General features: G+C 39.5%; 1 pseudogene across 1 annotated transcript; it reads right to left on the bottom strand.

The window, feature by feature from the left end:
* Positions 1 to 12,430: 12,430 nt before the first annotated feature.
* Positions 12,431 to 13,911, bottom strand: LOC100606233 (annotated as a pseudogene). Its single transcript, XR_122004.4, has one exon. The product of XR_122004.4 is annotated as a ribosome biogenesis protein NOP53 pseudogene (transcript).
* Between the last annotated feature and the right edge of the window lie 316 nt (positions 13,912 to 14,227).

The following is a 14,227-nucleotide window of genomic DNA, read 5'->3' as shown; positions in this document are numbered from 1 at the left end:
TATGAATAGTATAATTTGCTAGATAAGTTCTTCTAGTTGCCTAGCTCAAGGTATAAAAGGATGAAACTTTGGTATTAATATATCTGTGTGTGCACACAGAAACAAATATTGTGATGTATACATTTTAAAAATTATTGTTGTACCTACCTTTCACTACAATAGCTGTACTGGCACAACACAGTTAGCGATTTTCTTACCTTTAAATTCTGGTTTGATTATTTTTTACTACTTATTTGCTCTACAATATTTTTTTCTAGCAATGATTTGCATAGCAAGCATGCACTCATGAGATGTGCAGCTGAAGTTATGATAACATAACTTATGTTATGTTGGGTAGGAGTGTCATATGGAAACATTTTTTTTCTTCCAGGTGTAAACTTAGTGAAGCTTATTTTTATGCCATTGGCAAATGTCACAAATGCCTAAAATTTTTTATTGTCATTGTAAATTTTTCACTTGGCTACGTTGAACACTTTGCTCAATATCCATGTCAGCGCACCTTCTGGTTGTCCTTGATATACTACAATCTGTGATGAAAATTTTGTAGTCTGTCCTGTTTCTCAAGAATTCCAATAAACTAAATATTTATTCTCACTCATATAATTTATGCAGTGTGGTATTTTTGTGTAAATTACAGAATTTAAGAGGTCAACAGGGCACCCAAATAATATTTTTGATAATGTATTTAGAAAATAAACTAGACACACTCTCTTGCTGACTTAAGTCTGATACTTTGGAAAGTTCTGTATTGAAATATAGTTGGCTTGTTATAAGAATTAGTTTTCTGAACCTCTTGCCAGGACTTCCTGACAGGGAAATAGAGCACACCTCAGAAAAACCAGTAAGAATGAAATGATTGGCAGTTGATTTGCTAAGCTGGACAAGAAACACTTCAAACTGAATTTTGATGGAGAAGATAACACCATTATACTAAGATAGAATAACCCAATATTACCAAAGATAATAGAAGAAAAGAACTAAAACAGTGGTTTTCAACGTTACTTAAGTTGTTTTGCTTTTGTTTTTTTGAGACAGGTTTTCGCTTTGTCACCCAGGCTGGAGTGCAGTCGTGCAATCATGGCTCATTATGACTTCTGCCTCCAGGGCTCAAACTGTCCTCCCACCTCAGCCTCCCAAGTAGCCGGGACCACAGGCATGCGCCACCATGTCTGGATAATTTTTGTATTTTTGTAGAGATGGGGTTTCGTCATGTTACCCAGGATGGTCTCAAACTCCCTCAAGCAATCCATCCACTGTGGCTGATGCCAAAGTGCTGAGATTACAGGTGTGAACCACTGTGCCCAGCCTTTAAGTTGTTTAAGGGAATGCTGTTATGGACTGAATGTTTATGTGCCCTCAAAATTGATGTTAAAATCCTAACCCCTGATGCAATGATATGAGGAGTTAGCGTCTTTGGGAGATGATAATGTCATGACAGAGAAATCCTCACGAATGGAATTTGTGCCCTTATAAAAGGCACCCCGGAGAGTTCTCTTGCCTTCACTCTACTATGTGAGGATACAAGGAGATGGCAGTCTGCAACAAGGAAGTGATCCTTTACCAGAGCCCAACCACGAAGGCACCCTCACCCCAGATGTTCAGCCTCCAGAACTATGAGCTATAAATGTTTGTTGTTGAAGCCACCAGTTTATATTATTTATGTTATAGTAGGCCGGACAGACTAGGACAGGTGAGAAGGAATTAACCATATAAGACCATTTGCATTTGTGTCTCCACACAAATCTCAAATGTCAAATTGGAGGGGGGGGCATGGTGGGAGGTGACTGGATCAGGGGGCAGATTTCTGCCATGCTGTTCTCATGATAGTGAGTGAGTTGCCATGAGATCTCACGGTTTAAAAGTGTGTGGTGGCTGATTGCAGTGGCTAACACCTGTAATCCCAGCAATTTGGGAGGCTGTGGTGGGTGGATCATGGGATCAGGAGTTCAAGACCAGCCTGGCTAATATGGTGAAACCCTGTCTCTACTAAAAAGTACAAAAATTAGCCAGGCATGGCAAGATGAGCCTGTAGTCCCTGCTGCTGGGTAGGCTGAGGCAGGAGAATCACTGGAACCTGGGAGGTGGAGGCTGCAGTGAGCTGAGATCACACCACTGCACTCCAGCCTGGGCAACAGAAAGAGACTCCATCAAAAAAAAAAAAAAAAAAGTGTGTGGCACCTCCCCCTTGCTCTCTTTCTTTTTTCCTGCTCTGCCACGGTGAGACATGCTTGCTTCTCCTTAGCCTTCCGCCATGATTGTAAGTTTCCAGAGGCTTCCCAGTCACGCCGCCTGTTAACCCTACAGAACTGTGTGTCAATTAAACTTTTTCTCTTCAGAAATTACCCAGTCTGAGGTAGTTCTTTATAGCAGTGTGAAAACTGACTAATACACCATATTTAACCCTACGCAGAGCTGTCCACATTGAGGCTTATCTCCCTCAATTCCTCTGTCCTTGAAATCAAGAAGGCTGTATCCAATATCCTCATGGTATTTCAGCTGACTGGATGAAATAAGGAAATATAAAAAATTAAAACTGTTTCCAAGAGAAATCAATCAACTGCATTAGAGGTTACAAAATTAATAAATAACATATTGTGATAGAAAATGATACAGAGTATCCTTAAAAAATTAAAAATAGAGCTACCATATGATTCAGCAATCCCACTAGTGGTTATATATTCAAAGGGATTGAAATCTAGAGCTGGAAAACATATCTGCACTCCCATGTTCATTGCAACACGATATGGTTTGGCTGCATCCCCACCCAAATCTCAATTGTGGTTTCCACAATTCTCACGTGTTGTGGGAAGCACCTGGTGGGAGGTAATTGAGTCATGGGGGTGGGTCTTTCCTGTGCTGTGCTTGTGATAGTGAATAAGTCTCAGGAGATCTGATGGTTTTATAAAGGGGAGTTCCCCAGCACAGGCCCTTTTCTTGTCTGCCACCATGTAAGACATGCCTTTTGCCTTCTGCCATGATTGTGATGCCTCCCCAGCCACACAGAACTGTGAACCCATTAAACCTCTTTTTTCTTATAAATTACCTAGTCTCAGGTATGTCTTTATTAACAGCATGAGAACAGACTAATACACAATGTTAATCACAATAGCCAAGTCAAGATATGGAAAAAACCTATATGTTCATCAACAGAAACATGGATTAAAAAAATGTGGTATAAATATACACAGAGGAATATTATTACCCCTACAAATGATAGAAATCTTGTCATTTGCAACAACATGGATGGACTTGGAGGACATTATGCTAAATGAAATAAGCCAGACACAAAAAGAGAGACACTGTATGATCTCACGTAAATGTAGAGTTTAAAATCATCACATAGAAACAGACAGTAGAATGATAGTTTCCAGGAGGTGGTGGAGGTGGAAATAGGGTGGTATTGGTTAAAGAATTAAAGATTTAGTTATGCAAAATAAATCTGTTTTGGAAATCTAATCAATAATATAGAGCCTATAGTTTAAAATACTGTATTATAATATTTAAAAATTGCTAAGGGGTAGATCTTATGTTAAGTGCTCTAACCACAACAACAAAAAAAGGCAGGAGAAAATTTTTTGAGATGATAGATAAGTTTATGGCATTGATAGTTAAGATGATTTCACAGGTATAAACTTATCTCCAAATACGTCAAGTTGTATATACTAAATATTTACAGCTGTGAAAATTAAAAGGAAAACACACTATAGGAATTAATACCCACATATAGTAAAATATATGATAAAAGCAGAAGAGAGAAAAGGACAGGAGAAATGAAAGTACACTACTTTAATTATTGTATTATTTATGAAATAACACTATTTGAAGATAAACTTTGACAAGTTAAGGACACATATTGCTAACTGTAGAAAACAGCTGGAGAGTAATACACAAAGTTGTAGCTAAAAGGTAATATAAGAAGGCATTAGTGAAGATGAACTGGAATACTAAATTAATCAAAAAGAAGGAAACAGACAAAAGAGGAAACAAAGAACATATGAAAAATTGGAAAACCAATCGCAAAATATATCTTTTAAACCACCATATCAATACTTACATTTAATGTAAATGCTGTGAGCATTCCAATTAAAAGACAGAGACTGGAGTAACCATTAATGTGAATAAAAAATCAAGAGCAGCCAGGTGCAGTGGCTCACACCTGTAATCTGAATACCCTGGGAGGTCAAGGTGGGATGATCGCTTGAGGCCAGGAGTTTGAGACCAGCCTTAGCAACACTGCAAGAACTGGTTTCTAGAAAAGCTTTTTAAAAATGACCTGGGCATGGTGGTGTGTTCCTATAATCATAGCTATTCTGAAGGATGAGGCAGAAGGATCACTTGAGCTCAGGAGTTGGAGGTTACCATGAGCTATGATTGCACCACTGCATACCAGCCTGCGTGATGGAAGACCTTGTCTATATAAAAGTACATAAAATAAAAATCAAGAGCCAACTATATCCTGGTGACAAAGTGATGGTATAAACACACTTTAAATATAAAGCACAGATAAATTAAGTATAAGAAAGCTGCATGTCAAACAAAAAACATAAGATTCCTTCGCACTAAAGGAATATAACCAGGGATAAATAACAATTATTAAGTTAATTCATGAAAAAGTCAAAATAATCACATACCAAATGATAGAGCTGCAAAATACATATACTAAAAGTTAACAGATAGGATGAATAGGCCAGTCTTATAGCTGGAACATTAAGCTCTCTTTTCTCAAAAGTTGATAGAACAGACATACAGAAAATTAGTAAAATATGTAAAACTTGAATGCTGTTGTAAATAAACTTAAACTAATTGACATTTATACAACATACCATGCAAACACAGCAGCATGCACACTGGTAAATTATATCAAATATTTAAGAAAGAAATAATCTCAGTCCAACATAAAAAGATCCTCTCAGAAATCTTAGCTAATTTTTTGAGGGAAATATTAGCCTGATACACCAAAAGGAGAAAGATAGATTATAAGAAAATTATAAAACAATGTTCTCAATAAACATATGCCCAAAAATGATTAACAAAATGTTAGTGAATCAAAGCAGTGAATGTATAAAAAGAATAATACATCATGACCAGTGGTGGTTATCCTAGACCTGCAAGGTTGGTTTAACATTAAAAAATCAATCAATGAGAAGACTTCCAGTTTTAGCTTTGACATACTAAAAGCTTCAAAGTTGTGACTCCTGCCCTCATAACAAGTAAAAGCTAGAAGAAACCTGAAGCCGATGACGTTTCTTGGCTCCATCAGAGAGATGAGGTTGCAGGACAGACTACTACCATGAAATCTGGAGTGTTAGGCCCATTCAGAGATATACAGGACTCAGGATCTTCTTACTTGGGGCAAAACAAACCTGTAGAAACACCTAAATGATTATTTGGATGAATGGCTGGAGATTAAAGTACACACTAGTATGAGAAGGATAAGTTCCTGAGGGCCACAGTCATAGGTAAGACTGTAAACTTTTGTGGGCTTTCCCTCCACGAAACCCACCAAATTTTCACGGTGGAGACAGGAGAAACCTCCCCATGTGACCCTGGCAAGAAAAGAGGAAGAGGAGCCATAGTTAAGCCCTTCCAGACTCTTGTACCTAAGAAAGGCCTGGTTTCCATGGGGAAGAACTTTTTAGAGGGCAATTCTGAGACCTTATCCAAGCTGAGGGAGGTGATCTGTGCTCCACTCCAGCCTGCACCAGCCTTACTGTTATGCCTAAGGAAAATCAAGTACATAAGAAACATAATTTACAGAGGAGACAGGTCAAATATACAGGCTGGGAATGGAATAGCTGGGTAATAGACTAAGAGGCAATAGCAAGGGGAATCTCTACCCCAAAAGGTGGGACAAAAACGCTGCTGAAATCCATACTTTTGAGAAACAGACCCATTAAAAGACTAAGGCTTATTAAGAATATTAGAGAACTAGCTTTCTCCTCTACACTCTACCACCCCATTAACAACCCTCCAGGAGTAACAACAGTAAATTACAACAGGAAGTGCTGCAAGATACAGACTCTGAGGAGCAATATGAAAAGAAGCCACAAAGCCAAGAGGAGATTACAACAAAAATGCAAGAGGAGCTAGAAGCTTTTGGTGCCTATAGCTACAACATTAAACACTATCCACTTCCAAGCTAGATTAAAATAAATCTTCACACTAAAGGCCTGTTTATCTTAGTTTCCATTACCCAGTAAATTTCAACAAGAACAAAAATCACAATGTATGTCAAAAAGGAAGAAAAAACATAGTCCAAGGAGATAAAGCAGTCGTCAGAATCAGACTCAGGGACGACTCAGATACTGGTATTATCAGACCAGGAACTTAAAATAACCATGATTAATACATTATTGATATACTGTGTATATTTGTCCCCTCCAAATCCCATGCTGAATTGTAATACCCAATGTTGGAAGTGGAGCCTGGTGGGAGGTGTTTGGATCATGGGAGCGGATCCCTCATGAATGACTTAGTGCCAGACCCATGGTGATGAGTGAGTCCTTGCTCTGGTAGTTCATGCAAAATCTAGTTGTTTAAAAGAGTGTGGCACTACCCCACCCCCCACCCCACCTCTAGCTCTCTCTCTCTCGCTATGTGACATTGCCTGCTCTCCCTTTACCTTCCACCATGATCATAAGCTTCCTGATGCCCTCAGCAGAAGCAGATGCTGGAGCCATGCTTGTACAGCCTGAAGAACTGTAAGCCCATCAAACTTCTTTTCTTTAAATAAATTACCAAACTCAGGTATTCCTTCATAGCAATGCAAGAATGGCCTAACATAGTTGTCTTTGTTAATTTTGTGCTACTATAACAGAATATCTGAGACTGTATAATCTATAAATAGAAATTTATTGACTCACAGTTCTGGAGGGTGGGAAGCCCAAGGTCAAGCTCTAGCAGCTTCAGTGTCTGGTGAGGCCATTCTCTTCTTCCAAGATAGCACCATGCATGGTGCATTCTTTGAAGAAGAGAAATGTTGAATTTTCACATAGCAGGAGACAGAAGAGCTAAGAAAGAAGTTATTAAATCCACCCACAAGAGTGGAGCCCTCATGGCCTGATCATCTCTTAAAGGTCCCACCTCTTAATACTACTACAGTGACAATTAAATTTCATCATAAGTTTTACACAGGACAAACATTTAAGTCATATTATATTTTAAAGGATCTAATGGAAAAATTAGGCAACATAAAAGCCCAGATGGGTAATGTAAGAAGCTAGATGACAACTCTAAGAAAGAATCAAAAAGGGATGCTAGAAATTTTAAAAACAGTATCAGAAATGAAGAATACCATCAATAGGCTCCTTAGTACAATTGACCATCATGAAATAATCATTTCTATCACTGAAGATAGATTAATATATATCATTGAAGATAAATAGAAACTTTCTAAACTGAAACACAAAGAAAATAAAACAGTACAGAGCATCTAAGAACTACAGAACAATATTAAAAGGTATAACATATGTACAACTGAAATGTTAGAAAGAAATGAGAGTGCAGGAAAAAAAATATTTCAAGAAATAATAGTCAAAAACTGTAAAAACTTAATGACAGACACCAAACTTTGGGTCTAAGAAGTTCAGAGAATACCAACAAGGAGAAACACCAAAAACTCCACACCTATCCATATGATATTAAACTGTAGAAAACCAAAGACAAAGTGATAATCTTGAAGAAAACCAGAGAGGCGAAAACCTTGCCCACAGAAGAACAACAATACAAATTTGGCAACTTTTCATCAGAAATTATACAGGTAGAAATAAAGCAAAGTGAAATATATAAAGTGTTGAAAGAAAAAAAGAAAATATTCTGCCAACCTAGACTTATGTCCAGTAAAATTATCCTCAAAAAGTGAAGAATAATAGACTTTGTCAGGCAACCAAAAAATGAGGAAATTCCTTACTAGTAGACATGTGTCACAGAAAGTTAAAACACAAAAATGTTCTTCAGGCAGGAGAAAAATGATATTGATTAGATTGTATCTACATAAAATAAAAATAAGGAAGAGGGTAAGAAAATGAATAAAAGTAAAATAAATTATTTTATTTTTTTAATTGATCTAAAAGACAACCAACTGCTCTTTAAAGCCATAATAGTAAAAACATGTTTAAGTCTTTAAAGAATATGGATAACTAAATCACAGAAATGTCACAAGGAATAGGAAACAAAATTGTAATACTTTTTATAGGTACCTATATTACATGTAAAGTGATACAATTTTAATTTGAAGGTGGACTTAGATTAGCAAAAAATATAAATTGCAAACTACAGAGCAACAACTTAAAATGTTGGGGAAAAATGTGCAGATAATGTCAGGAAATGAGATCAATTGGAATTATAAAAAGTTTTTAATTAAAACCAGAGAATGCAAGAAAAGCACAGAGGTATAGAGAAGAAAAAGGAAAAAACAAAAGAAACAGATGGAAAACAGTTAAAAAGATGTTAAACTTCAATTCAACTATATCAATAATCACTTTAAATGTGAATTTGTCTAAACACACCAGATAAAAGAAATTGTCAGTTGGATTAAACAAAACAAAACAAAACAATATGGTATCTACTAGAAACTGACTCTAAATATAAAAGCCCACATAAGTTAAAAGTAAAATGACAGGCCAGGCTCGGTGGCTTACGCCTGTAATCCCAGCACTTTGGGAGGCCGAAGCAGGCAGATCACGAAGTCAGGAGATAGAGACCATCCTGGCTAACACGGTGAAACCCTGTCTCTACAAAAAAAGACAAAAAATTAGCCGTGCGTGGTGGCGAACGCCGGTAGTCCCAGCTACTCGGGAGGCTGAGGCAGGAGAATGGCATGAACCCGGGAGGGGGAGCTTGCAGTGAGCCGAGATCGCGCCACTGCACTCCAGCCTGGGCGGCAGCGCGAGACTCTGTCTCAAGAAAAAAAAAAAAAAAAAAAAAAAGGAAAAAGACATAAAAAGAAATAACATGCTAACACTAATCAAAAAAGGCAGGAGTAGATATATTAATTTCAAACAAAGATCAAGTACTATAGAACAAGTCATGTGATTAGGGATAAAGATGGACATTGCATGATGATAAAATGGTAAATTCTTCTAGAAGATAATAACAATCCTAAACTTTCATGCTTCTAACAACAGTTAATTAAAATGTAATAGGCTAAAACTGACGTAACTTAGAAGACAAATAGAGAACTCAACGTTTATATTTGTAGACTTTAACACCCATCTCTCAATAATTGGTAGGTCAAGGAGGCAGATTATTGGTAAAGATATAGAAGACCTGAACAGCAGTCTTATCAATTTGATCTAATTGAAACTTATGGAACACTCCATTCAATGAAAGACGAATACATCACAATCTTGAGAGCACATATAACATTGATGAAAAGAGACCACACCTTTAGCCATAAAATGTACACTGACAAATATCAAAGAATGAAAACCAAAGTACATTCTCAGGACACGATGGATTCAAACAAGAAATCAGTAACAGAAAGATAGCTGTAAAATCACCATGTCTTTTGATATTAACAAAAATTCTAAATAACCCCTGAGTCAAATAAAGAGTTTAAAGATAAATTTTAAAATATTTGTAAAATACATGAAAATGAAAGTACAGCTTCTCAAAATCTGTGGAGAGCGGCGGAAGAAATGCTTACAGGGAAATGTAAAGCACTAAATGCACATAAGAGGACAAAGGAAATATCTAAAAATCAATAATGTAAGCTTCCACCTCAGGAAGTTAAAGAATAAAGAGCAAACTAAACCTGGAAAAAGCATTCAAAAAGGAAATAAGCAGTAGAGAAGATATCAATAAAACAAAAAACAGAAAGACAATGGAAAAATAAATCTAAAAGCAGTTTCTTCGAAAATATCAACAAAATGTATCAAACTTTTGCCAACCTAACCTAACAAAAAGAGAAAAGACATAAATTACCAACAACAGGAATAAAAGAGGTCATTGCTACTCATCTTATAAATATTAAAAGAATAATAAGGAGTTACATAGAATATCTCTTCATATGTGCTTGTGGGAATGCAGAACGCAGAATGATACTGTCACTTTGGAGAATAGTTTGAGTTTTTTATTCAGCTAAGCATATATTACTTAGCAACTGTTCTGTGGCATTTACCATAAAGAAATAAAAACTATGCTTACATAAAGCCTGTACACAATGGTTATAGCAACTTTACCCAAAGCTGCCAAGACCTGGACACAAGCTACATACTGCATGATTCCATTCATATGATATTCCAGAAAAGGAAAATTTACAGGAAAATAATACACAGTGGTTGCCAGGAACTGCCAGGTGGAGGGTGGAGGGTGGGGTGTTCACTCTAGGGTGGCACAGGGGAATGGGGATGGTGATAGACTCTTTAATACCCTGATTGTGTTGGTGGCTATTAATGCACATCAAAAAGAGTGAAATTTGCTGCATGTTAATCTGAAAAGGTGAATTAAAAAAAAATCCAAGGCTTTGGTTAAGTGGAAGTATCATGTGAGCCTGAAGTTTCAGTGAATACAAAATGAAATCAAACACACAGAACATCAGCAGCCAAACAAATGAATCACACACATTTTGGCTGTGTTTTAAAAACTTGAATATCTATATTAAGAGACTTAACAGTGATATTCTAGAACGTTTTGGCTAAATTGTGCCCCAGTACAACCCCAAAGAATGCTCTGTATTTGAAAGTGACTAAGTGATCATTTTAAAGCTGTACAGCTGGTAAGTAGATGAGCCCTAACTCTCCACCCCGTGTTCTTACGTGGTTTATTTGTCAAAAACACCTGAGGTATTTACTGTGCCAAATTCCTTTTTCTATACGTTACATAAATCATGCAGAGAATAACAATTTAGACAATGAGAGATCTTAAAATAATATTGATAGAGGAATGGGTAATAAAATTAGTAACACATGGTCTTCAGAGAAGAGATTTTTAGGTGTGGGAAGAGGTCATAAGAACAGTTTTCAGAGATTGGAGAAACTTGTAGAAATACTAGGTTTGTCTCACACATTAGTGAGTGTCCTATTATTGAAAAAATTCAAGTAGAATGCATGATGAGTGCCAGAGATCTTATGAAAAGGATAGGGAATGCTTGATGACTATTGAAATCCCTTTAAATTCTTCACATTCTTGGATTTGAAGTGAAACTCTTTATTGATGAGGTGGTCTGTCTTGTAAAATGGCGAGCCCTTTGTCACGTTTTCAAGATGAGTCTCGGGAATCCAGCCTCAGACAGGAGGTTGGCGCAGACGACTCCTAGGTTTCCTATCAATCTAGGACTTGGTGATGTCTGTCTGGAATGGTATACACAGAAACGTCTTCACTGGGTAATAAGTTAATGTTGGTGACTGTGTTTAACTCTAATGCTGTACAGGTCTTGTGAAACAATAAGAAAAACTAGCGATTCTGTTTAATTCAGATTTAGTGAAAAATAAAACAAAAACCTAGTGAGCTCAAATTAGGAGTATGAAAGCAGAGAACTATGAACTTTTGTTTTTCCAACTCCACTTTCCTATTGCTGTATTCAAAAACACACAAAAGTAGATGCAGAATTCAAAGAAGAATATTGGTCAACAACAGTTCTATCCCTAGATGAGCCTCTGAGGCAGAAGAGCAATGATACACAGAAATAATGAGAGGAGATTTCTATCCACTCAGCATATTTTCACCTGAGAAAAGAACTGTCCTAAATAAAGGGATGGAAGCATAACCCCCCATCCCATCAACACACACACGCTCACCCATGTGCACATGCACACACACACACACAGAGGCATATGAACAAACACAAAAGCATGCACACCTGGTGCAGATTGTAAATGGATCATTTCACCTCTGTATTAGCATTCTGGCTCTATATTTCTCAGCACAATACAGTTGAGATGAGGAGATTTCTCCTCAAGGAAGAAAATGTACATAGTATGGCAAGGATAATTCACCTAACAATTCAGAAAGAAAGGAAGAAAACAGGCATTAATTGGATAATTAATTATCCTTCAGCTAAGTCATTTAATTCTCATGTCAACCAAGGTCTCTCTTATCCCTGAATCTACACGTTTTCCAACATGTTCTAGTCTTACGTTCTAGGCGTCTAACTTGTTCTCTGCCTCTCCTGCCTTATTTTTCTCTGTGATTCTCTTTACTTTGTTTTCTATTGATAATTCCTCAATCTCACCAATTCTACCTCTCTGTATAACTGGACAGCAGGGCTATACTGCATCTAAAATTGGATTTTTATTAGTTTATATTTGTTTCTGCCACTTAATAACCATTTAATCTAGAAAAGGTGCCTAACTTTTCTCTCTGAGCCTGTTTCCTCATGTGAATGAAGCCGATAATAGTATTCTTTTCGAAGGATTACTGGGAACACATATGTAAAGCACTTAGAAATACGCCCGCCATTTTATTTGCAATTCTTCCTCCTTATCTTTTCTTTTTTTTTTTTTTTTTTTTTTTTTTTTTTTAGCTAGAAGTGACTTTTTATTGAAGGGCGAGGCTCCGACATCTGACGGCAGCTACAACTGGATCCCGCGGAACGCCCGCTTCTCCACCAGCTTCACCTTCTACTTACGTTTGAACTTGGCTCTCTCTCGAGGATCGATCCTATTCCTCCTCTGGAAGCTCCTGAACCGGTCTCGAAGGATGTTGCCCTCGGGCTTCAGGGTCCTGAGCGAGTCTGTCAGCTCCCAGCTCAGCTGCACGTCGATGTCAGCTGCCTGGTACTTGAGCCGCCCCAGCCTTCGGGCCTTGTCAGCCTCGGCCTCCCGCCGTGCCTGCCGCTGCCTCCGCCGCCGCGCCAGCTCCGCCAACCTCAGGGCCACCTGGGCCTTGATCCGCGCAGCGGGAACACCTGCTAGTGCCGGAGCCGGAGCCGGGCAGCCAGCAACGCGGCCTGCTGTACCCGCAGCCTGCGCGCAGCCTACTCCCGCCGCCGCTGCTGCTCCGTCTTCTTCTCTGTGGCGACCAGGCGGGCGGACGTGGGACAGACCTCGGCATCCCCAGCCTCCGGCCCCTCGCCCTGGCCTGGCTCCCCCTCACCATCCGACTCCTCCAGCAGCCCCTCGCACAGCTCCTGGAACGTGGACTCCTGGGTAGCGGCCTGCTCTGTGGCGGGCAGAGCCAGCTGCCGCTCCAGCCTCTCCGCCTCCTTCTGCCGCTGCAACTCCACCTCGTGGGCCGCTGAGAGCAGGGTCTGGTGGTCTTCAAAGGACGGGTTGGAGGAAGCTCCGGCAGGCGCCACCTCCACGGCGGGTGCCTGGGACGGCCTGGTGTGCAGGCGTGGTGGCCGCTTCACTCCTTCCTTCTTGGTCTGCTCCAGGAAAAACTCATCCTGGCCAAACAACGGCCTGTCCGGGGGTTGTCTGAGGCCCAGAGGTCGTAGAAGGGCCGCTCCACGGTGTCCTGGGGCCCTGGCTGCGGGAGGGTTGAGGAGCCGGGTCTGGGCCCTGCGCACCTCCCGGGGCAGCTCGCCCTGCTTGGCCAGCTTCTCCCATAGCTGCTCCTTCCGCCTGAGCTTCTTGGCATTGGGGACCTGGTGGGCGAGGACGTCTTTGGGGGCAGGGACTTTGGATGTGTTCTCAAGGATGAGGTGAACGCGAAGGGGTTTCTTGAGAAGCAGTGACTTCTTGTGGACTTTGGTTCTCTTCTTAGCCCTTTTTCCTTGGAGCCGGTGTCCACAAAGAAGAGTTTTTCATGTGGGGCCTCTGACAACAAGCCACCGCTCGTGCGCTCCTGTGGCCGCACGTGTTCCAGGAATTGGTCAACCTCCAGCCCCAGCGGCTTCCTGAGCAAGCCGCCGCCAGCCCCACTTCTTATTTCTTGGGCCTCGCCGCCGCTGCCTCAGCGCTGGGTCCACCGAAATGCGCCGCATTTCGAGCTGTGCTTCCCACCAACGCCGCTGCCTCCTGCCGCCATCTTGCCAAAGGCCCTCCTCTATCTTTTCTATCTCTTACTGCTTCCTTTTCTCTCTTTTGAAATATATACATTTTAATCTATTATATCAAGTTACTTAAAAATATCGACCAGAAACATGATAAATGTGCTATGAATAGTAAAATTTGGCATAACACTGAGTTCATTATTTCACAATGTGGATCTCCTTTATATGACAAATAAGATACAAGAATAAGAGATGAGCAGCCACAGTGGGAAAGGGGTATCTCATATGTATTCAGAGGAAGGCAAGATTTTGAAGGATTAGAAAAGTTGTTGAAATGGAACTGATAGGTAA

Source organism: Nomascus leucogenys, chromosome 6 (genome assembly GCF_006542625.1).
Source record: "Nomascus leucogenys isolate Asia chromosome 6, Asia_NLE_v1, whole genome shotgun sequence".
Taxonomy (NCBI): Eukaryota; Metazoa; Chordata; class Mammalia; order Primates; family Hylobatidae; genus Nomascus; species Nomascus leucogenys.
The sequence above is the reverse complement of the archived record's forward strand: the minus strand, read 5'-3'. Positions and strand labels throughout refer to the sequence as shown.